This window comes from Ambystoma mexicanum, chromosome 6p (assembly GCF_040938575.1).
Source record: "Ambystoma mexicanum isolate Mex_15411 chromosome 6p, UKY_AmexF1_1, whole genome shotgun sequence".
Classification (NCBI taxonomy): domain Eukaryota; kingdom Metazoa; phylum Chordata; class Amphibia; order Caudata; family Ambystomatidae; genus Ambystoma; species Ambystoma mexicanum.
Window position 1 is genome coordinate 102,604,115 of NC_090935.1, and position 22,373 is coordinate 102,626,487.

The 22,373-nt window shown below is 42.5% G+C and overlaps 1 pseudogene; it reads right to left on the bottom strand.

Annotated features, from left to right (window-relative positions):
* Positions 1–1,196: 1,196 nt before the first annotated feature.
* LOC138511241 (zinc finger protein 84-like) overlaps positions 1,197–22,373 on the bottom strand; it is a 109,185-nt pseudogene continuing 88,008 nt past the window's right edge.

Sequence of the window (22,373 nt, forward strand, 5' to 3'; positions counted from 1 at the left end):
TAAGGCATAATGATCATGTAAAATATTTAAAGGGAGAAGAACGGTAAAGAAGGTAATTCATCAATTAGACATCATAAGACACGCTTACATAATGGATGAAGAGAGACATTGCATTGAATTCTTGAGTGGGTGACCATCAGAGCATCATCACACACCTCGCTATCTTTGCATTTCCAGGCACGACGCTCAATCCCACTTGACAGTGCATTTACGCTGGGTCTAGCTATTGCTCTGTTACACCTACCACTTAAGTCTATCCTAAATGGCTGAACTATCAAGTGCTACAATAAAGGTGGCCAATAATGTTACAGTTTTGTGTTTCCTTCTTACTAAAGTGTTTTCCACAATCAGTACACTGAAAAGCTCTACCACTCATAGTCAGTCTCTAGTAAGTGTTTGTTCTCTCTCTTGTTCTCTTTCTCCCCCTCCCGTTAGTTCTCTCTCTCTCTTTCTCTCTCTCTCTCTCTCTCTCTCTCTCTGTCTCTCTCTCTCTCTCTCTCTCTCTCTCTCTCTCTCCTGGTAGCCAACAGATTCCATAATCTTCAGACCTTCTCAAATTTTCCAGTGGACATGCATTGAGCTTTATTTTTTAGTATGGTATCATAACAGTGCCATAGGAGTCACAATTTTAATTTTCCAGAAAGGATGCATTTTAACCAGCAGCATTTTCACTGAATTCAATCAGCATTGATTTGTTTAAAAAGCAATTGAACCATTCTCCACATGTTGCCAATGGAAAGTATGGAATGTTGTGGAGAGAAGGTCTTCATGGGGTGTTCTGCACAACAGCTGTGCCAATATCAATCTTATTAGAAATAAGAGTTACCTCCTCACTAAAGCTTTTTCTATTCTCAGTGCAGGAGTGGATTTCCACATATGTATTCTGGTGATAATAAATAACCACTCCTCACTGAACTATTTATTGCTTTCAGTTTATCAGTGAGGATTCATAACTATGTGTTTAAAGGATAAGTCCTTTCTGACTGACACATTTCCAAAATTCAGTTCAATGGTGAGGTTTCTCATCAGTACTTGTGCTATGGTGATGAATAAAAGTCTCCATCTTTTCCCAAATGTAGTGGGCTGCTGTTGTTTCCCACTTGTATGTGTTCTCTGGTGAAGAACATGATCACCATTTTGTCAAAAGAGTTTTCAACATGGAGCACAGATTTGGAGTCTCATCTGTACATGCCCTCTGGAGATAAATACGAGTTCCGGTCTGGTTGAAGCTTTCCCTGCATTCAGCGTACAGAAGGTTTTCCACCTGCCTTTTCTCTGATGTTAAATACAAGATCACTGAAGTCTCTCCCACTTTCTGTGAATGTATGAGGTTTCCCTCCAGTATGTGCTCTCTTGTTTGAAAAAGCGTTGTCTTCTCTAGGAAGCTTTTACTGCATTTAGTGCACTGATGCGGTTGTGCACCTGTGTGTGCTCTCTGGTGGCAAACTAATGTTTACTTGCAACTAAGGTTTTTCTCACATTCAGTTCACTGATGAGGTTTCTCAGTGGTATGTGTTCTCTGGTGAAGAATAAGATTACCTTTTTGACTGAGCCTTTCTCACATTCAGTGCAATGGAGAGGTTTCACAACGGTATGTGTTATCTGATGGTAAATAAAAGTTACCTTCAGTCTAAAGCTTTTCCTACATTCTGTGCACTGATAAAGTTTCTCAACAGTATGTATTCTCTGGTGATGAATAAGAGTTTTCATCTCTAGGAAGCTTTTCCCACATTCAGTGCACTGATAGGGTTTACCTCCAGTATGTACTCTCTGGTGATGAATAGGAGTTTGCGTGTTTGGAAGCTTTTCCCACATTCAGTGCACTGATGTGGTTTTTCACATGTGTGTGTTTTCTGATGAAGAGTAAGATTACCTATCTGACTAAAGCATTTGCCGCATTCTGTTCTGTTTGTGTTCTCTGGTGGCAAATTAAATGTCCTTTCAGACTGAAGCTTTTCCCACATTCAGTGCACTGATAGGGTTTCTCTCCAATATGTATTCTCTGGTGACGAATAAGAGTTTGCTTTGCTAGGAAGCTTTTACCACATTCAATGCACGGGTGTGGTTTCTCACCTGTGTGTACTCTCTGGTGAAGTATAAGATGTATTTTCAGACTGAAGCTTTTCCCACATTCAATGCACTGATGTGGTTTTTCCCATGTGTATGTTTTCTGATGAAAAGTAAGATGACCTATCTGACTAAAGCATTTGCCGCATTCTGTACATTGGTAAGGCTTCTAACCTGTATGTGTTCTCTGGTGGCAAATTAAATGTCCTTTCACACTGAAGCTTTTCCCACATTCAGTGCACTGTTAGGGTTTCTCTCCAGTATGTATTCTCTGGTGACGAATAAGAGTTTGCTTCGCTAGGAAGCTTTTACCACATTCAGTGCACTGATAGGGTTTCTCTCCAATATGACAGAACCAATTCGTTTTTACAGACACACTGCACGGACACACAATATAAATTGCAGTTGGTGTATGTTTATTTCCCAAGAAGGAAGCCTGACACGTGTTTCAAGCACTTGCTCTTCTACTGAGGCTACAGGTTAATGTACATGCAGAATAGCCCAGTACATAGAATTACAGAGTAATGTATTATACATGGAAACAACCCAAGCAACAAAGCAAAAAGAGAGTGGCAAGTTCACCATACAATTGCACATCAGGCATATGAGATCAAAAGAAATCATATTAAACACAAAGAAGTAATCAAGGACATGAGAAGATAATTCGATTACCAAATAGAGTATGCCAGTGCATGTAGGAAAAGAAGAACACAAAATTATTCAGAAAATGGCAATTACAATGGCACACAGAAGAAAGAATGAGGAGAAAAAAACAAGAATAACACAAATGTTAGCATGTTTCATCTAGGTTGGCCATCCAGTTAGTTGATGTATTTCCAAAAGGTAAAAATAATTTACCTGAGTAGTGGGAAGTCTTTAATAATATCACTAAAAGACAGAAAAATTGTGGGGAAGAAATAGTGTGTGAAAACTAATGGCTCGGTTGAGGGCATGGTAATTTGAGAAACCAAGAAAAATTGAATTTACCAATAGATGTGGTAAGCAACAAAAGATAGAAGAATCGTGGGCTCCACTGTAAAAATAGTCATAACATACACCATGTTAATGGTGAATTGAATAATTACACAGAACAAAATTGAAAAGGCACAAGCCTTCATACCTTGATATTCATTTGCAAGGACAATTGAAAGCGTAATCGCATGAAACTGCAAATACGGCGGTGAGTGGAGGTACACACGGAACAGGTCGCAGACGGGGGAGAGAAAGCAGACAGAACAGCATGATTAGTAATTGAGCAAAGGTGCGCGTCTGGGCACAGAGTGGATGTGTCCGAAGCCCCTCCGTCAGGTTAGGGGTCTACGTGAAGTAGCTGGTCTTACCAGCGTCTCGGCTGTAACAGTGAACAGGAGCCAGGCGTTCGCGGCTCCTGCAGAGTAATTAAGCACGTAGTTCGACTGCTGAAAAGCGGCAAGGGTGGTGAGACAAGGACGCAATCTTCAGTGAGGACTGGTTACTGAGCAGTAAAGCAGTGGCGATACAAGGGTCAGAGGCCCAAGTGTAGAAATCAGCTAAATTACACTGAAGGTGGCGAACTCTAATAATTCCGTATGCTGATTTAATAAAGTTACAATTGGTAAAATTGAATTATGAAAGAGGACGGAAATTAAGGAAGAAGAGCAACTATAAGTAGGAGTGGAATGATCAGGTTTCTACACATGACACAGAACCTGGGGAAAATAAGGAATTAGATGATGGTGTGAAAGATAGCCAATGTAGAGGATTAGATTCAAAAATCACCTATAGCGTTGGGGGGGCCAAATTATGCCCCATGCGTCTGCCTCTGGAGTTCCCGCCTCGGTTGGGCTGGTGACAGCAATGGATTAGTATATATGGAATAAATACTAAATGGATGGCCACTGATGAGTAAAAGTTGTCCATCTAGCAACAAGGTTACAATGTTACATTGAGAAAGCAATTGCTCATAAAAATACAGATAATTCGTGGTCTGTATTGGGACCTTGTGTGACAGTGCGATATTGACAAATAAGGTGAGCCGCTAATTGTCTCAATTTGAGGACAAGGTGGCCCCCCTGTTGTGGCAAGGTCACTTTCGCCATCCCAGTAAATTTAATTTGTGCCTTATTGTCCATTTGATGGGCTTGTTGCCAGTGTACCGACAATGGATACTTTGAGTCAACCTGGGAGATGGATGTGAGATGTTCCCTTATCCTGATTTTTAATGGTCGGATGGTGCTGCCAATATAGCATTGTCCACAAACACAAATAATACAATATACACAAAATGTTGTGTTGCAATTAATGAAAGATTGGATTCTATGAGTGCCCAGTTGACCAAATTCAATTGTGCTAGTTTCGTGTGCATAAGCACACATAGAGCATCCCCCACACTTGCGAAAACCTTTAATTGGTTGGTGTAACCAAGTAGTGGTATGTTGTGGGTTTGACATAAAGGAGGGTGAGAGGGTGCCCTTGAGATTAGTGGCCTTAGTGTAGATGAAGTTGGGCGAGTCATCTACCCAGGAGCCAATGTCTCTGTCAAGCTGAAGAATAGGCCAATGTTTATTGACAATTTTGTACAGACTGGAACTATCTGCATTGTATCTTGTAATACATTTCAGTTTGTTGCTATGCGTACTTTGAGAGCGTTCTTTAGGAGTAAGCAAATCCTCTCTCTTCATAGATTTGACCTCACGTTGTGCTTTGTCTAAGAGGCTGCTGCTGTAGCCTCTAGCAAAAAACTGGTTGCGAATTAACGCACATTCTGTGTTAAAATCCTTGTTTAGAGAGCAGTTGCGTCTGGCACGTACAAATTCCCCTTTAGGGATATTTTCTCAAACCGATTTCTTGTGGCAGCTGCTCGCATGTAGTACTGCATTAACTGATGTGGATTTGCGATAGGTCTTGGTAACTAAAGCATTTCCCGCATTCTGTACATTTGTAAGGCTTGCACCTGTATGTGTTCTCTGGTGGCAAATTAAATGTCCTTTCACACTGAAGCTTTTCCCACATTCAGTGCACTGATACAGTTTCCCTCCAGTATGTATTCTCTGGTGACGAATAAGAGTTTGCTTCCCTAGGAAGCTTTTACCACATTCAGTGCAAGGGTGCGGTTTCACACCTGGGTGTATTCTCTGGTGAAGTATAAGATGTATTTTCAGACTGACGCATTTCCTACATTCAGTGCACTGATGTGGTATTTCACCACTATGTATTCTCTGGTGGTGAAAAAGAGATTTCGTCTCTAGGAAACCTTTGCCACATTCAGTGCACTGATGAGGTCTCCCTCCAGTATGTATTCTCTGGTGATGAATATGAGATTTCTTCTCAAGGAAGCTTTTCCCACATTCAGTGCATTGATGAGGATTCTCTCCTGTATGTATTCTCTGGTGAATAATAAGAGTTGTCTTCTTGCTGAAGCTTTTACAACATTCAGTGCACTGATGAGGTTTCCTCCCTGTATGTATTCTCTGGTGAATAATAAGAGTTGTCTTCTTGCTGAAGCTTTTTCCACATTCAGTGCACTGATGAGGTCTCTCTCCTGTATGTACTCTCTGGTGATGAGTAAGAGATTGATTTGTTATGAAGCTTTTACCACATTCAGTGCATGGATGAGGATTCCCACCTGTGTGTGCTGTCTGGTGAAGAATAAGGTGTCTATTTTGATAATAGGATTTTCCACATTCATTACACTGATAAGGTTTCTCATGTGTATGTGCCCTGTCGTGGTAAATACTTTCATTCTTACTGAAATATTTAGCACCTTCAGTGCAAAGAAACTGCATTTTACCCATTTGAAGTCACAGGAATTTTATAAAACCCTTTCCAAACATTTGCATTACAATCAATATATGTATATATGATCACTTAATATCACTGAATGTGTTCCATCGTGAATAGCATGTTAAATAATTGGCTTTGCTTACAGTACTTATATAATGACAGTAGTTTCCTTCACTGTCAGTTTGACATACATCTTTATGTTCATCTGATTAATCCATGACTCTATATAGTTATTGTATCTCTGAGCTGTAGGCCTCATGTTCAGTAGATGGCTTCAATCCAAGTTCCTAAGTACTCTGCAGTGGAAAATGGCTTCTTGAACAGCAGCCTGAGATCTGAAGAAATCACTTTATCCACCAATGAATCTTTGCACTGTTGTAGTGCTTAACACATTTTCACAGAATCAATGTTAAATCACTGTTGTTGCTTTCCAGGGCATCAGCCACCTATTGAAAGACAAGAAGATTCACATTATTAGTTGGCACATGTAAACATATGAATTGGACGCTGTCTGGGGCCTTTGAATAAGTGGATTGGACTTAAAAGGTTAGTAGAGTAGTTCTGCCCCAACTGGGAAATGTAATTTAAAAGTGATAGGGAGCAGATAATACGAATTTCATTTTTATTTACATCCTACTTTTACTACAAGCAATCATGATGAAGGGCAAAAGAAGAATTAATTCCAATACAGGCTGAAAGAACAAAAACAGCATTCTCAGCATTTAAAATCTACAATTGTATTTATTCTAAAATGCACGGACAATCACATGAAACGTTTCAGTGGTAATAATATAGAAGAAAAAGAACAGATGCTTTGCACTTGGTGAGAAGTACATTACAGTCACTACACATACTTTGAACGTCCCATCATGTCAGTGGCTAAGTGATTACCTACCTATGACAAATGTACATTGCTCAGAACAGCACTGGCATCCTTATTGAAAGACTGAATTGAAGTTTAAAGTGAAAGCCATTCATCTCCCTTTCAGTGAGCACTGTACGGGCAATCTTGAACTACCAATGCCTACATTTAAAATAATGGGAAAGAATTAAAGAGGCCTGATAATACAATAGTAATACAATGGGCCTCATTACAAGTACGGTGGTAATCCGCCGGTGCTACCAGCGGGTTGCCGCCAAACTCGTAACACTGTGTCCGCTGCTTGCTATCCCGGTGCCACCAGGACATTACACTGGGTCCCGGCGGCCCATGATATCAGGCGGGGGAAAGTGTAAGTCCCCATTCCCATGGAGTCCATGGGAATGGGGACATGGAAGCACCAGCATCGCTGCTAAACGGTGCCAGTGCTTCCATGACAAGTCTGCCTACCGGGACCGTTGCGCCTGACAGACCAACCTGCCGGGCGCAATGGCCCCTGCAGGCAGACTTGTAGTGTAGCAGTCCGGCAAGTGTGCTAGTACATTGCTTCCGGCACCCTTATTTCTGGACCACCACACTTGTAATGAGGCCCAATGTATTTAAATAGCCCCAATGATTCGACATGTAAGCACTGTGACAAAATGACTCCTGATCTGCATGAGAGCAGGGCTGAGTATTGATTCCTAAACACTAACTCAGCTCCACATTACTACTAAACCAGCAGTGATCTCATTCTTAACTGGGCACAAGATGAACGATACACCTCCTTCACAGTAGCATGGGCTACAGACAGGGTAAACTTGTCAAAAGCGGTGTGAGAAAGGTTTTATAAAACAAAGAGTGGTCTATAATCAATTGAAAAATATAATCTATAAAACTTCAAACACGAACAGCCTACAACTTTAACAGGAATACACAGAACATGCAGACAGAAGGGGCAATTTAGATATGAAAACAGTGGTGTTTGGGCAATTTTCTATGCAGCAATATTTCATTTCAAAGCCTATATCGTAAAGAGGTAAGGAGTGGGGTCGTAAATGACTGCAGGACCCTTGAAACCATGCCAAAGGGACAGTACTATTAAAAGTATATGTTGGTCTTGTTCGGTGGAGGGGAGGCATGGGGGAAGGGGCTTGACAGCATCGGGCAAAGCTTTTAGTTGCTTTTGACTGGGTCGGATCAGTGTCAAGCACGAAGTGTCAGGGGTTTACCAATGGTGGAGTCCATATAGAGACGGCGCTGCCAAATGGGTCCAGTCGTCATCAAAATGGTTCAAGGTAATTGCTTAAAATGGGTCAAGCTGTGTTCAGGTGACTTGAAAATGGCACAAAGATATTCAAAAGACATAGAGGAAGAGGAACACTGTGTTGTTCTAATGTCAATTCCAATAGGGAGGAGTTAATTTATTTAATACCCTGCCACAATATGTTGTGTATGCCTTCCACATACAGTCAGACTCTCACCGTTTTACTGTGCAGATTTCTACATAGATTTGATTCGCTACACACGCAGTAGGTGCGTGTACTAGCAGGTCAGTGCGCGCTTACATTGCCTTTTGCCATGGCTCAAGACATGTTGTTGTTTTCAGTATGGCACTCGGAGAACAGAGTGCCATACTGCGCTGCAATCTGGTCTGGTTGTGCATTGTCACTGGGTGTAATGTGCAATGTACGTAGCTATGACTTGATTTTTCATATTTCCTAGTCAACTGGGTTGTTCAGTCCCTTATAAATTGACCTGCAGGTCTTTTTTTCAAGACTCGGCTGTGGCATCCTGTGAGCAGTAGACCCAAGATGGGTGTTTTTGTTTGGTTCTCTGAATATGAGAGATATTTGTTTGAATTCCAAAAGTATATTCTACAAGGTAAATCCTTGAGTTCTTACTCTCTGTTCAGCTAAACAGTTGTGTTCTTGGATATAAGCAGATTAGTCTACACATGAAAGCCGCATAGTATGGCACTAAACAGATCTTTGTGTTTTGGTCATTTGTTTACAGGAACCTCTTGAAAACCTCCACTTGTCTTCTTTCATCGAGACACGTTTTTGTGGCCCTGAAGAAGGCTGGGATTTATGGATGAACAAGGCATTTACAAGTTGAAACTCGAGTTGGAATACTTTTCCATTTAAGGCATTATGTCAACTGATCTTTCGATACCACTCCATGCTTAATTCCAGAGGAGATTAAGGCCAGATTTGGGCCCTTTATCCCAATGATCATAATTAACGTTAATAAGACTTGTGTCTTCGAGGGTGAACACATCAGTGTGACACTAGGTTTAAACTCTATTAGGAGTGCATGAAATGCATCCATTCTGTTTCTTTTGGTGCATGATCTCTATCTATTCACTCACCATTTTCTCTTTTGTGCACACAGTGATGGTCTTATTCCTTGTGAAAACACAGTGGAATTAGTCTTCTTTCCTCCATCTATACATCCAGTCGTGATTTCTCTTTTTTGAAAATATTCACAGTATACATTATTTGTTTGTTTTCAGCATTTTATGCTTTGTCTACAGTTTATTTGTTTTTGTCTACAGTTTATTTGTTTTTTTATTAAAATAACTGTTTTCAAATAAATTGTATATTTGATTAACTTATCTATTTTGTTTTAAAAAAAATTGATGCCTACAACTAATGATGTTACGTTATGTGCAAGACTGCATCATGGGAATATAGGACCTGGTCTACTTTTTTTTGTAGATATTCTGTTGTCCTAAAGCAGATCAAAAAGATTCAAAAGTGGTCGAGTCCACTGGAAAACTGGTCAGAGCCCACTGATGTATCTTAAATCCTGGGCACCTGGGGCCCTGTGCAGGGTCTCATAAAATAATGTATGTCATTCTTTAACAAATCCTGGCCAGGAAGGTTGCCAGAGAGTATTTGCAGAGTCCTAGGTACTAATGTCTCAGCAGCAAGCAGGCCTCATCCAGCAGCAGGTGACTTCCGATGTTCCTTCTGAAGTGGTTGAGTGGAGCGTCTAACTCAACTCTCAGAAATCTTTAGCTTCACCTTAGTGGCTGAGGTATTTGGGCAGACTGTACCGCTTTCTATAGAGGGCCAATCCAGGCTGCTGTGCCAAGGGTCTCTGCCTTTTATTGTCAAACCCAGAATGCCTTGTCTTCAGGATGTGGGGAGGGGCCACATGATGTAGGGGTGGCCCAGGAACTTCCATGATGGCGGAACCCACCTGCTGGATGCATCACCTCTCCAGTGTAACTCTAAACTTCACACGTCCCTGTCCACCTTACATCAAAGGGACTCCAGTCATAATGCCCCTGGTTTGACTTCCATACTGTGCTGGCATATATTCCTTTGAAGTAGCAACTTCAGCCCCAGCCCTAGCACCATGGGGCACGTCTGTTCCTCCCGGAATGTTGAAAATCCTCCACAGGAGAAGAAAAAGGTCTTCCTCCAGGACTGGACCAGACCTTCCTGTGGTTGGGGAACTCCAGCCCCAGACAGCAATACACAAAGCTCTGACAGATGCAAGGGTCACCGGAAAAAACTGTTAAATAAAATAATAAGATGGGTTTTAGCAATTTATAACCAAATCTCGTCATAGCTACTATATCAAAACAGATATAGCTTTGCATATATATATTTATATTTAACCAACCTGCTACCGGGTCTAGGAGATGCACAGTTCTGTATATAATTTGGATCACGGATGCCAACTGTCAAGGCCTGCACATGGCTGGAATTCATTTGGATTCCAGCAGGCTGCTGTTCAGTAATGCACAATTGACTCTGTGTGCCAGCCAATTTTGCTAAACTATATGACGGCCATTGGGATGCCATCAGACAGAGTTCAGCAAAGAGAACCTATTTGCACTATGACTTTCAGCATGGAACATTTAACAAAATGAGACCTGACTGGCAGAATCAGCCTTCAAAGCTAGAATTACCATCCTCATTTTGTGTGATATATATGAAAAAAGCTTGAAATTGCCTACCCTTGCAAGTGGCATTCTGCCCACACCACATATTCGACATGCACACATGCTCTTAAGTGTATTTTCACCCTTCACCAAGTGATGGCTCCAATAGGACAGTAATACAGCCTTGCCTCATCTGGTATTTAAAATATGAAGAAACCACAGTAAACAGACATAGGAGAGAAACATAGGTTTTTTGGTGGAACTAGTGCAGTAATTCCACCAGAAATTGGAAGTAAGGGGGTCAGTTTTACCTTCAGCTTTTTCCTGGAGGTAAATATGACCCCCTACTGCCAGCCTCATAGTTCAGCTGTGCGGGAATGTGGAGGGAATGCAGCAGTAACAGAATTACTGCTGCATTCCTTCTGATTTTCCTGCACCGCCAACCTTATAATGAGGCCTCATGTTTTGTTGTGGTTTGACGATGTGGAGCAACACAGGTTCCATCCCTGGGTCTGCGCTTAGAAACCTCTGGGTATTAAGCGCATTATAAATAACCAAATATAATTACAATTACTTGTATGTCCTGAAAGCCAACAATTCAATCCATGATGTGTGTTTTGCTATATCAGTGATTTGGCTGCACAGGGAAGTGCATTCAGTTGAGAATGTTCAGCATTTACATACTGCTTCTGCAAATGAGTGCATGGCATGCTTGCTCAATTGATAACACGTCTAGCATTCTTAGGGTAAATGGTTGCCGGCGGGGGCTCTGCATGACAGGGCAGTAGGTATATGTATAATGATCTAACACAGTTTGATTGCTAGATGAAATAAAGGAAATGTGAGCGTTGGCAACTGTTCCATCAGGAGAAGCCCAGATGCATTTCTGCGGATTGCTAAACCTCAGATAGGCTTCAACATCTGAAGGCCACAGTATGTGACAGTAAAACGTCAAGAGATATCTAACCAAAGTCAACGTGTGTGTTGGCAGATCAGTAGGAGGCATGGTGGTTTGATGGAGCAGAACATGTAAGGGCAAGGAATCAGGAGGTAGCAGTGTGAGAGAGAAAGGGTTTGAATGGGGAAGAAGATGACGAGGCAGCACACGCGTTGGCTCTTAACATAAGGGTTTATTAAGTATTATTACCAGAGACCCTCCGGACAGCCTCTGCCTCCCAGCTCCTTCTCCAACCGGTGTGCCAGGAACTCCGAACACAATGGAATAAATACATTCCACATGGAGTGTGCAACAATGAGCACTCCACATAACCCATACCGCCTTATCCCTTTTCAATCTCCTTCTCAACTGATCCACTACACAATCCGATTCTCTCGCTCTCCTAAGCCATGGGGGACTCACTTGTGTGTTCGCCTTCCAACCTCTCATTAATTCAAAACAGACTAACCCCTGTCACAGCATGCAACGACATTTACAATGCATACAACCTCTCCTGAATAGCCACTTTCCTCCCCTCTCCGCATGCAGCTGCCATACGAATCGAATCCATGACACACCTATATACCCTCTCAACCATGCCATTTCCTTCCGAGTGATACAAAGCAGATCTTTTGTGTTTTATCCCACACATTTTTACATACTCCACAAAGGAAACACTGGTAAACTGGGTACTATTACCCGTAAGAATGCTTTCTGGAACACCTTATCTTGCAAACACATCTTTAATAAACTCTACAATACTCACCCCACTGATATTGAGAAGCTATGCATTTGTCTCGATGTGTTGTATTTGTACAAGAGACCGCAAGGTTACCTACATTTAAGTCCATCCCCGGGTTTAAGAAGAGTCATTCTCTTATTGAGAATTAATCATCTACCACTCTTGTCTTTAGTTGGTGTAGAAAGTAGGGTCCCGGAGAATGACGTGCCTGCCGTTTATGTCTTGATAGAGAACAGAGCAAAAAAGCAAAGTACATTCTGACGGAAATCCCCCAGTATGGGAGCAAGTTATGTAAACCACTTAAGCAAATTTGTTCATCAACTAGAGACAATCAAGGAATCAGAATTTTGGAGGCGATGCTAGCTTACTTATGTCCCTCTATAGGATTTGGAATATAGTGGAAAAGTGCCAGAATGGTGTTTAATATGTTATGATGAACTAATGCGGGATGCCTGTCGAATTACACTACATACACTCTGAAGTAGAATTTGAGTTGATCTATACTCAAGGGAATTGTATGGCCCTTGGGCTTACTTATTTATTTATGTTATTCACTAGTCTGAGATATTTATATTTACAATTCTATGACATTTGAGGCTTGAATTTTGAGACTAAGATATATTTGCATTCAATATATATATATATATATATATATTATTATATGTGTTATTCTTTGTTTATAATACTTCATTTACTTCATGATATTATCATGTGTAAAGTTTTTTTTCAAAACTGTATCACATTTAATTTAATTAAATTACTATCACATAATTACCATGTCCACCTCCCAAATTTACCGGACTGAGAATGTCAATTGCGAGGTCATCCCAAACTTTACTCAGAATGCCAACCTCCACTACTAGTTGTTCTTTGGCAACTTCACCCTTACTGACTTTGGCACAATCTATATAATTAGCCAACCTTCTTTCTTAATCTGTGTCAAAACCCAGCCACCAATATTCACTCCACCAATATTCACTCCTCAGAATTCCTTTTGTCCGTGACACTCCCACAGGATCAATATGTTCTAAGTCCACAATTTTGTCTCTAATTAACACTGGAACTATAGCTCATTCTGACCAAAATAAAACATCACCAACCACAGTCAACTAAACACATATTTCGCAATTCACTCTTCCTAAACCAAACTGACTCCACATATCCTTTGATCCACGGTAACACCTCATAATTATTCATAGCCTCCAGCCCTCCCCCTTGGTCACAGTGCCCTTATGATTTACAAAAACAATCTGACACATCAATCGCACTTCCATCCTACATATGACTGCCAATCCTTGATAGACAATCTGCCATTACATTCTCCTTACCAGGAATAACTTGAATTTCAAATTTATGTCCTTGCATCCTAGTTACTCAACTTGCCACACGTCTAGATAGCTAAACCCTTACTCTCAAAAATGCATTTTAAAGGTTTGTGGTCCGTCCTTATGACAAATTCCGTCCCCCATACAAAGTTCTGAAATTTCTGCACACTACAAATGGCACGCTAACACCACCTTTTCCAAAACAGAGTAATTCTTCTCCACTCGCCTTAATGCTCTTGAAACATGAGCAATAACCTCTTCAACTCCAACATTCTTTACTTGCTATAATAGAGCTCCTATATCACGATCACTTACATCCACAGGAAGTATACTCCCTCTATGCGTATTAAAACTCCTCAAAGGTTGCGCTAAATCCATTTCCTCTTTTATCATGTAAAACTCTCTTTCACACTTCTCACGCCAGGTATATTCTTCCCCTTTCCTCAACAATTTCCACAACTCACATACCTTATCAGCAAATTCTTCACAAACATTTGGTAAAACCCAATCATACCTAAAAATGAGCATGGTTCTCCTTTTGATTACAGCCTCTTCACACTTCTTGAAGTGACCATGTTCCTTTTTGGCCTCACCCCGTCCTTAGACACTTCATGTGCGAGGTACTCTAACTTACTTTCTTTAAAAATGCAATTTTCCTCCATCAATGTCACTCAATTCCAAAATGTTCAATACCTGTTCCAAAATCTTATCATGGTCACTTTCTGACTCCACATACCAACTCATCACTGTGGAAGCAAAACACACCTCTCATTCCTCTGAATAATTTACCCGTAACCTTCTAGAAAACTGGAGATGCTGATGCTAAACCAAATGGCATTCTTCAAAATAGGAAAATCCCTTCATGCGTTATAAACACGGTTCGTTTCTTACATCCCTCCTCCAACTCAATTTAGAAAAAGACTCTCCGATGACCAATCATGGCCAACATCTCACCCATATTCTGCAATGGATGCCTATCCACCACCCCACATTTATTCAGCTCACGAAGATCCACACATTGTCTCAAATCAACTGATGCCTTCTTTACATCTACTACCGGTGAAATCCATTGAACTCCTCCGGCCCTTTCAATAATACCCATTCTGAGCAGTTTTTCAATTTCACTTTTTACACTGTGCCTCAACACCATCGGAACAGGATGTAACTTGGCAGACACTGGCATGCTCCCTTTCTTCATAATAAATAAATAATCCAGGTTTGATATCTGGTTCTGCCAGATAACTCACATCTCCCCCAATTTCTTGTTTGAATACACATCTCGGCATAAGTGAAATTTCCAAACCGGAATCTGCCATCATAGATATCTCCTTCCCATTTACACATACCACGGGCGCTCACATTCTTCTTCATCCACACCTTGGATAATATTTACAGTAATATTCTCAACATGACAATTATCCTCCTCCTCTGAGGATCCTCCCTGGCCTTCCTCTTCAGTCACGTATAACACTTTATTTTGATTAAATTGAAAATCCTTGCAGCAATTCGCAAAATATCTTCTTCTCTTGCACTTGGCCAAGTGACTCGATGGCCAGGTCATGCCATTGACCCAGCAAAATGCGAATTACTGGCACACCTGAAGCATAGCCGCTCTTCCTTCTTTTCTCCTTTAATGCCATTACTTTTATTGTCGCCAGTTCCTTTGGTAAGCTTCTCCTTCCCCGTCTTCCTTTGTCATTCCCCTGCTACATTTAACATGTCCACTTTCATTTCCCCATTCTCCTTTTCAGATAATTTGGGAACACACGCCATCGAGTGTTATACACGTTTAGCAATGTCGAACACTTCGTCCAAAGAAGGCTCGTCCGCTAGCCATAACTCTTCTCTCATTTTGTTGCTATTGCAGTGGATCATAAACTGTTCCCGAACATGCTCATCAAAGGACTCTCTTAAATTTGCGTAACAAAGCCAAATGGCGGAGGTCAGTGACATATTCCTCTACGCTCTCCCCTTGTTCTTGAATACGCACTCCAAAATTGTATCCCTCTAGGATTGTACTCATCTTGGGAATGAAGTGTAATTCCTGTTTGAGTAGTGCTAAATCATGTTCACTTGTATTGTCTCTCCCACCGTCAGCAACAAGTGGGGGTAGCGTATCTTGTATGCGCTCTCCTTCATAACCAAGAAAGCGCATTCGAAGGGATAACTTCCTATCAATTGAATATGAAGTTACACACGCTGTTTTAATGTAATGGATGAATCCTTTCTACCACTGGGCCCATTTTACTTTTACAGGGCCGGAGAAGCCATAAAAACTGGAGGACCTGGTACACCTGGCATTGCCATCTTAGTTTTCACACTTTCGGCCTCATTACAACCCAGGCGTTAAGGGTTTAACGGCGCCGTCGGCGCCATCAACCCTTAACGCCTGATTACCATTTTAACGCCTGCTTTTAGCAGGCGTTAAAATGCAAGGCGCTAACCCGCCTTGGTGCTAATTACGGCACCGTAATTTACGGTGCCGTAATTAGCGCCTTCCCCACTCCCATTATGCCCTATGGGGCAAAAATGGGAATGGGGAAGGGTAAATGGGGAATGGGGATTTACCGCACCACTCACCTTGGAATGGGGCGGTAAATCCGCCATTACACCATGGTGGTAAAGTAGGGAACTTACCGCCTGGGTTGTAATGAGGCCCTTTGTTTTTAACACCTGCTTTATTTTATTGTAGGCGAGCTTTCCCTTTTAAATACAAAATCCTTTTGCCACGCATCTGCAACTCTTTTTTTGCAGAAAATCACATAAATGCCTTGTCAGCATTCATTCAATCCTTTTGCCTCGCTTCTGCCACTCTTTTTAGCTGAAAATCACCAATGCCTTGTCAGCACTGATTACCATCAGTGGTATGCTCTTTTGCTGCCTATTTCTGTTCCGTTGACTTACTGAACGTAGCGCTGCTCGTGCAGGTGCGGCAAGCCTCTGACAGGCATGTCAGGCACAGCCGAGAAACTGTTGACCCAGTACATGGCCTAACACTCTGACGCTTCTAATATTGTTGCAATCGTGTAGCAATTTCGGTACTCCGATGCACAATTTCCCTTACTTGTGTTGCTGGCGATTGGTCTATACCACCAGAGTTCAGCAAGCACTGGATAAGTTGTCAACATCAACACCCACAGGCAGAGCGGAGTTGCTTGATCGGGGGATATGATCAAGTTCACGCAGGGCTAAGGCTGAACACGCTGCCGGGGGTCTGCATTCCTCTTCAATGTTTGTAGATCCTCGTCGCCATTGTTAAGATGAGGCAGCACACGCGTTTGCTCTTAACATGAGGTTTTATTAACATAAGAGTATTATCATCAGAGACCACCAGCAGAGTCTCTGCCTCCCAGCTCCTTCTCCAACCGCTGTGCCAGGAACTCTGAACACAGTAGAATAAACATATTCCACATGGAGAGTGCAACAATGAACACTCCACATATAACACTCCATACAACAAGAATATATTACAACAGAAACGTCAAGAGATATCAAACCAAAGTCAACGTGGGTGTTGGCAGATCAGTGGAAGTCATGGCGGTTTGATGGAGCAGAACATGTAAGGGCAAAGAATAGGCAGTAACAGCCTGAGAGAGACAGGATGTGCACCTTGCATGGGACGGATGACAGTTCCAATGCGGGATACCAAAAATGTGTCAGGGTGAGGGCCCATTTTTACGTTTGCAACTGACCCAGCTACCACCTTATGCATGCTGTACCAGAAGACCTCCTTCCCTGTCCAATTTCCTTTTGGGGTTCCACTGGCCTCGAAAATAGACTGTTTCTGTTTCGGCATAATCTGCATATACCACATTTGCAGACCAAACAAAATAATATACGATGTTGGCTGTCCCTCTAATGAAAGACTGTTTACAGATGAGGCCTGGCACGGGTTTGATTTGGGGGCCATGATAAGCAGAGATGGTTTTTGTTTTCATTTCTAATCATCCATTCAGCGCACACATCGCTATTGGATCCAGTTCCTGGAGGTGGACCAGTGGGGGAGGATCACCTGGATTGGGGGGTGGAGGGGGGTCCTCGGGCAGTGGCAGTGGGACACCAACAGGTGAGGCGTATTATCCCCCTTTTTTCATAACTTTTTCCCACGTAGGACATTCAAAACTACTGCCCCCCTCCCTTTTTCTATACTAACAACTTCGCACACGCACAAAAAGAAAGACAAAGGACTAATAACAGAGCTGTTTACCTGACATGCGCCAATACAGGGGTCAGGAAAAGTCAGGCAATGTGCGCTTAGGAAGTGTTAGTAGTTTCTTCTTATGTGGTTGGTTTGGCCTTAACTTTCCTTATGCAGAGTGTGGAGAACTTCCCAAGTCAAGATGGAGGTTCTCAGCAAGCATCCTGGTTGGCTAAATGCAATGGAAGGGCAGACAAATGGGCATTCTAAACTGCCTTTCATCATCAGCAGCCCAGCTGAGAGGACATGTTCCTAAGAGGGCCAGTTGCTAAGGCCTAAGTAGGCCTCTTCAGGGTAATCAATTAGAAAAGACAGGCTTCAGGAGGCACAGGAGTGGTTCAGGAGATGAGATAGAAGAAGCAACTTTAAACATCTTCCTTTATTTGTGTGAGGGAGTGTTAATTTGTAATTTAGTTTGTTACTGCTTATAAGTTAATTGATCTGCAGAGAGAACGTCTGGCTCAGTGAGCACTTCTCTGGGAAGTACTGTTGCTTGGTTACGTGCTCGCACAGCGGTAAATCTCTGCACTTGTTGTCCGCGTCTGCCGGTGAGTTTCCTTTTATATAGAGAGCCTTACTCAGAAACAGGAGAGGCTCTGCTCTGTTTCGTAGTGCGGCAGGCGGCGAAAGAATATTCTGATCTGTTTACTAATAAGTTAATGTTTGTTTTTTGGAAAAACGCAGACTAGCGTTTTTTCAGTGCAAACTTGTTTCGCAAGTGTTTTCCTTTCCATGTTAATGTTATGTTAATGTTAAAGGACATTTGTACCGCGCACTATCACCACCGGAGTGGTCCCCTGGTGCTCCGGCAGCTCTGAAAAAGGAGGGGAGGTTGAGTTCGTGGGAGGGAGCAGGAAAAGTGCCAGAGAGCAGTGATGTGCTGTTGGCGGCCTCAGCCCGGTGGGACCGTTGACTGGGCCTGGGGTGTTTGCGGCCGGTAGTCTTCGTGTGCTGTTGTGCGAGTCTATGTGTCTTTTTTGTTTTGTTGTTGCAGTGTAGTGAAGTTTGTGCGGTTTGTTGTGCTGTAGGTTTTGGTTGTGTTGGTTTGGAATGTGAGAGGTGTATGCAGAGGAGGAAATTGTTAGGGGAGTTGGTTAGTTGGCATCTCTATCCTGAGTTGAGGCGCTGGGCTTGTGTAGTCTCCCCTGATGCGCCTGTCCTGATCTGGGTCCCTCTGACATTCAAGGTTCCTTACTCCTCTGGTCCCTGCCTCTATCAGGCTCTCTCATAGCCCACCTGTCCTCCCTTCATACTCCTATGGCCAGTGCACCTGCCAATGTCAATGAGTCAGATTGTGTGCTAATTGCCAATATCTCGGCAATTCCACAGCACTGTGGTACCAGGTGGTAACTAAGGGGCGGGTGGGGTAGTTGACTCAGTCTCTGTGCGTGTCGTCTGAGTTCCAGTCTATCCAGTGTCACCCGTCCAGGTGCTGTGGGAGCTTCCCCGTCATTTCTGGGGCTGTCCGTGTCCTTTCCAGTTTAGTCGTCCTTTTCTCTGTTTCGGTTTTCAGTTTGAATCAGTGGTGTTGAAGAGCCAGGTTTTTAGTGATTTCCTGAATTTTAGGTGATCTTCGGTGTTTCTTATTTCTTTTGGGATGTTGTTCCAAGTTTTTACGGCTAAGTGGTAGAAGGAGGTGCCTCCAAGTTTTTTCTTAAGGTATGGTTTGATTTCCAGGCTGACTTCTTTGCTTGATCGGAGGGGTCTTGTTGGTTTGTAGATTGTTATTTTCTTTTGTAGGAATTCTGCTCCTTGTCCAATGATTTCCCTGTGCGTTATGCACATTGTTTTGAAGGTGATGCAATGTTTATCTGGGAGCCAGTGTAGTGTTTTTAGGGCTTGGGTGATGTGGTCTCTTCTGGATAGTTTGAGGACTAGTCTTGCTGCTGCATTTTGGATCTGTTGCAGTTTCTTCAGGAGGTGTTCTGGTATTCCGAGGTGGAGGCTGTTTGCATAGTCGATTATTGACATGATGAGTGAGACGATAGTGAGTGTTTTGTGTGTGAAGGAGAGGAAAGGTAGAATTCTTCTTGCCGTGTGGAGGAGGAAAAAACATTTCTTCATTTAATTGTGGTTCCAAGGTTAGGGTGTTGTCCATTAAGACTCCGAGATTTTTTACTACCTTCGATGGTGTTGGTGCGTTTCCCATTTCCGTAGGCCACGGGATGTTGGTTTTGTTCTCTTGGTTTTTGGATACGATCATGATTTCTGTCTTTCCTGGGTTGATTTTCAGGTTGTTGGCATTCATCCAAATGAAGACTTTGTTTGGGCAGTCGATTAGGGTTGAATGATCAGCATCGGTGTCTTTGATTTTGTAGATGATTTGAGTATCATCTGCGTAGTTGTAGCATGTAATGTTGTATTTTTTGAAGATTCTGATGACCAGAGTCTGATAGATGTTGAAATATAGTGGAGATAGTGATGATCCTTGTGGCACTCCACAGTCGTTATCTCGTGGGGTGGATTTGAATGTTTTCATCCATATGGTTTCTGTTCTTTCTGCTAGGAATGATTTGGTCCAGAGTAGTGCTGTGTCTGTTATGCCTATGTCTTCTAGTCTTATGGTCAGGGTGTTGTGGCTCACTGTGTCAAAGGCTGCGGAGAGGTCGAGCAGAATAAGGGCTGAGGTAGTGTTTGAGTCTGTGTTAGTTTTGAGGTCATCCCAGATGGATAGTAGTGCTGTTTCCTTTCCTCTTGCTGGTCTGAAACCGACTTGAGCTTGGTCTAGCAGGTGGTGTTTTCCTACGTGTTCTTGGGTTAGTTTATATACGTAGGTTTCTAGAAGTTTTGCCGGATGTTAGAGATCGGCCTGTAGTTGGAGAGGTCTTCCACGTCGCCACTTGTGTTTTTCAGGAGTGGCTTGATATATGCTGATTTGAAGATCCTCGGTACAGTCCCTGTTGCTAGTGATAGATTTAGAAGGTTTCTGTAGTGTTCTGCTGGCATTCCTTGCGCAAGTATTGATTTGTAGATGTCTTGGGGACATGAGTCCATGGGTGATCCAGCTTTCTTGCTTCATTTAACCAGCATTACGAATGCCTCTGCTGATATTTCAGGAAAGCTTTGGAGTTTGTGCTGTGGTTCCGTGTTAGGTTCGTTAGGTTGCATGTTGTGGTTGGTTGGTCTCTTTTGTATGGTTTGTCGGATGTCATTGATTTTTTTTTTTAAATGGTCTGCCAGGTTGTTGCATAGTTTTTCTGAGGGGGTTGGGGTGTTATCGCAGCCTGGTGGGTTTCTCATTTCTTTAATGATGCTAAACATTTTTTTTTTGTGTGTGGGCGGCATTGGTGATTCTGTCATCATAATGTCTTCTCTTCGCCTTTTGAATTTCCTTCTTGTATGCGCGGATTTGTTTCTGGAACAGTGTTTTTTTTTTTTTGTTGGTTGTATTCTTTCCTTCATTCCAGTTCCATCTTTTTGTTTTCCTTTTCATGGCGCTTAGTATTTGGGTGAACCATTTTGCTATTGCTCTTTTTTTTGAAGGGGTGAACGGTTTTTCTCGGGCGATCTTGTCTATTGTATCTGCAATCCATTTGTGTAGTATCCATGATTTCCCGTCTAGGTCAGCTAGCTCTAGTTCTGTAGTTGAGGGTTTGGGTAATTCCAGTTGTTTGAATAGGTTGCTATGTTTGACGTGTTTCCAGTTTCTCTTTGTGGTGGTTGTGAGTTTTGGTGGTTGGATATAGACTTGAGTAGGCAGAGTGATCACGAATGGGATGATGAGATGGTCGCTCCACAGTATTTGTATTGGTGGTGCCGTGGTGATGAGTTTTGCGTTGGTGAAAATTGCGTCGAGGGTGTGTCCTGCCGAGGGTGTTGCCCCTTTGACTAGTTGTCGTAATTTCATGGTGGTGAGTTGTTCAATCAGTGAGTTTTGGGAGTTGGCGTGATTGTCTTAAACCAGATGCTGAAGTCCACCTGGATGAATAGGTGTTCGTGGTTGATGGCTAAATTGGTGATGGCTTCTATGAAGTTGTCGACGAATGTTGCATCATATGTCGAGGGTCTGTACACCAGGATGAATATGATGTTGGTTTTTGGGTACGCTATTAGGTGTATTACCATGGTTTCGCAGTTGAGGATGTTGAGTGGTTTGTCAGTTTTAATTTTCAGGTGTTCGTTGAATGCTATTGCGATGCTTCCTCCTTTTTTGTTTTTCCTCTTTATTTGCAGGCATTTGAAGTTGGTTGGAAGGCAGCTTTTGAGTGTGATTTTGTAGCTGTCGTCCAGCCATGTTTCTCTGATGAACAGTGTCGGGGGGAAATTCTGCCGGGGTCGGCGGAGCCGTCCGCGGACCTCCGGGCAGGGAGGCCCCAACTCCTCCCGCGTATCACAAAAATGAGTATGAGGCGCACACAAGAAGCAAGGTGGTTCTGCTGTTTATTATACAAACGGCAGGGATGGGTCAAGGAGCGTACGCGTCCGTCCTGACACACACACAATCGTGGGGCTCGCAGGCCCTTTTTACCTTGATATGACGCGCTACTTGCGTCACCTCGAAAAGTTATCTTGGTTACTTGAGTGGTAGGGTTAGTATAGCATACATATAGAGAAAGATATTAGTGGCTGAGGGTCAGTCAGGTGG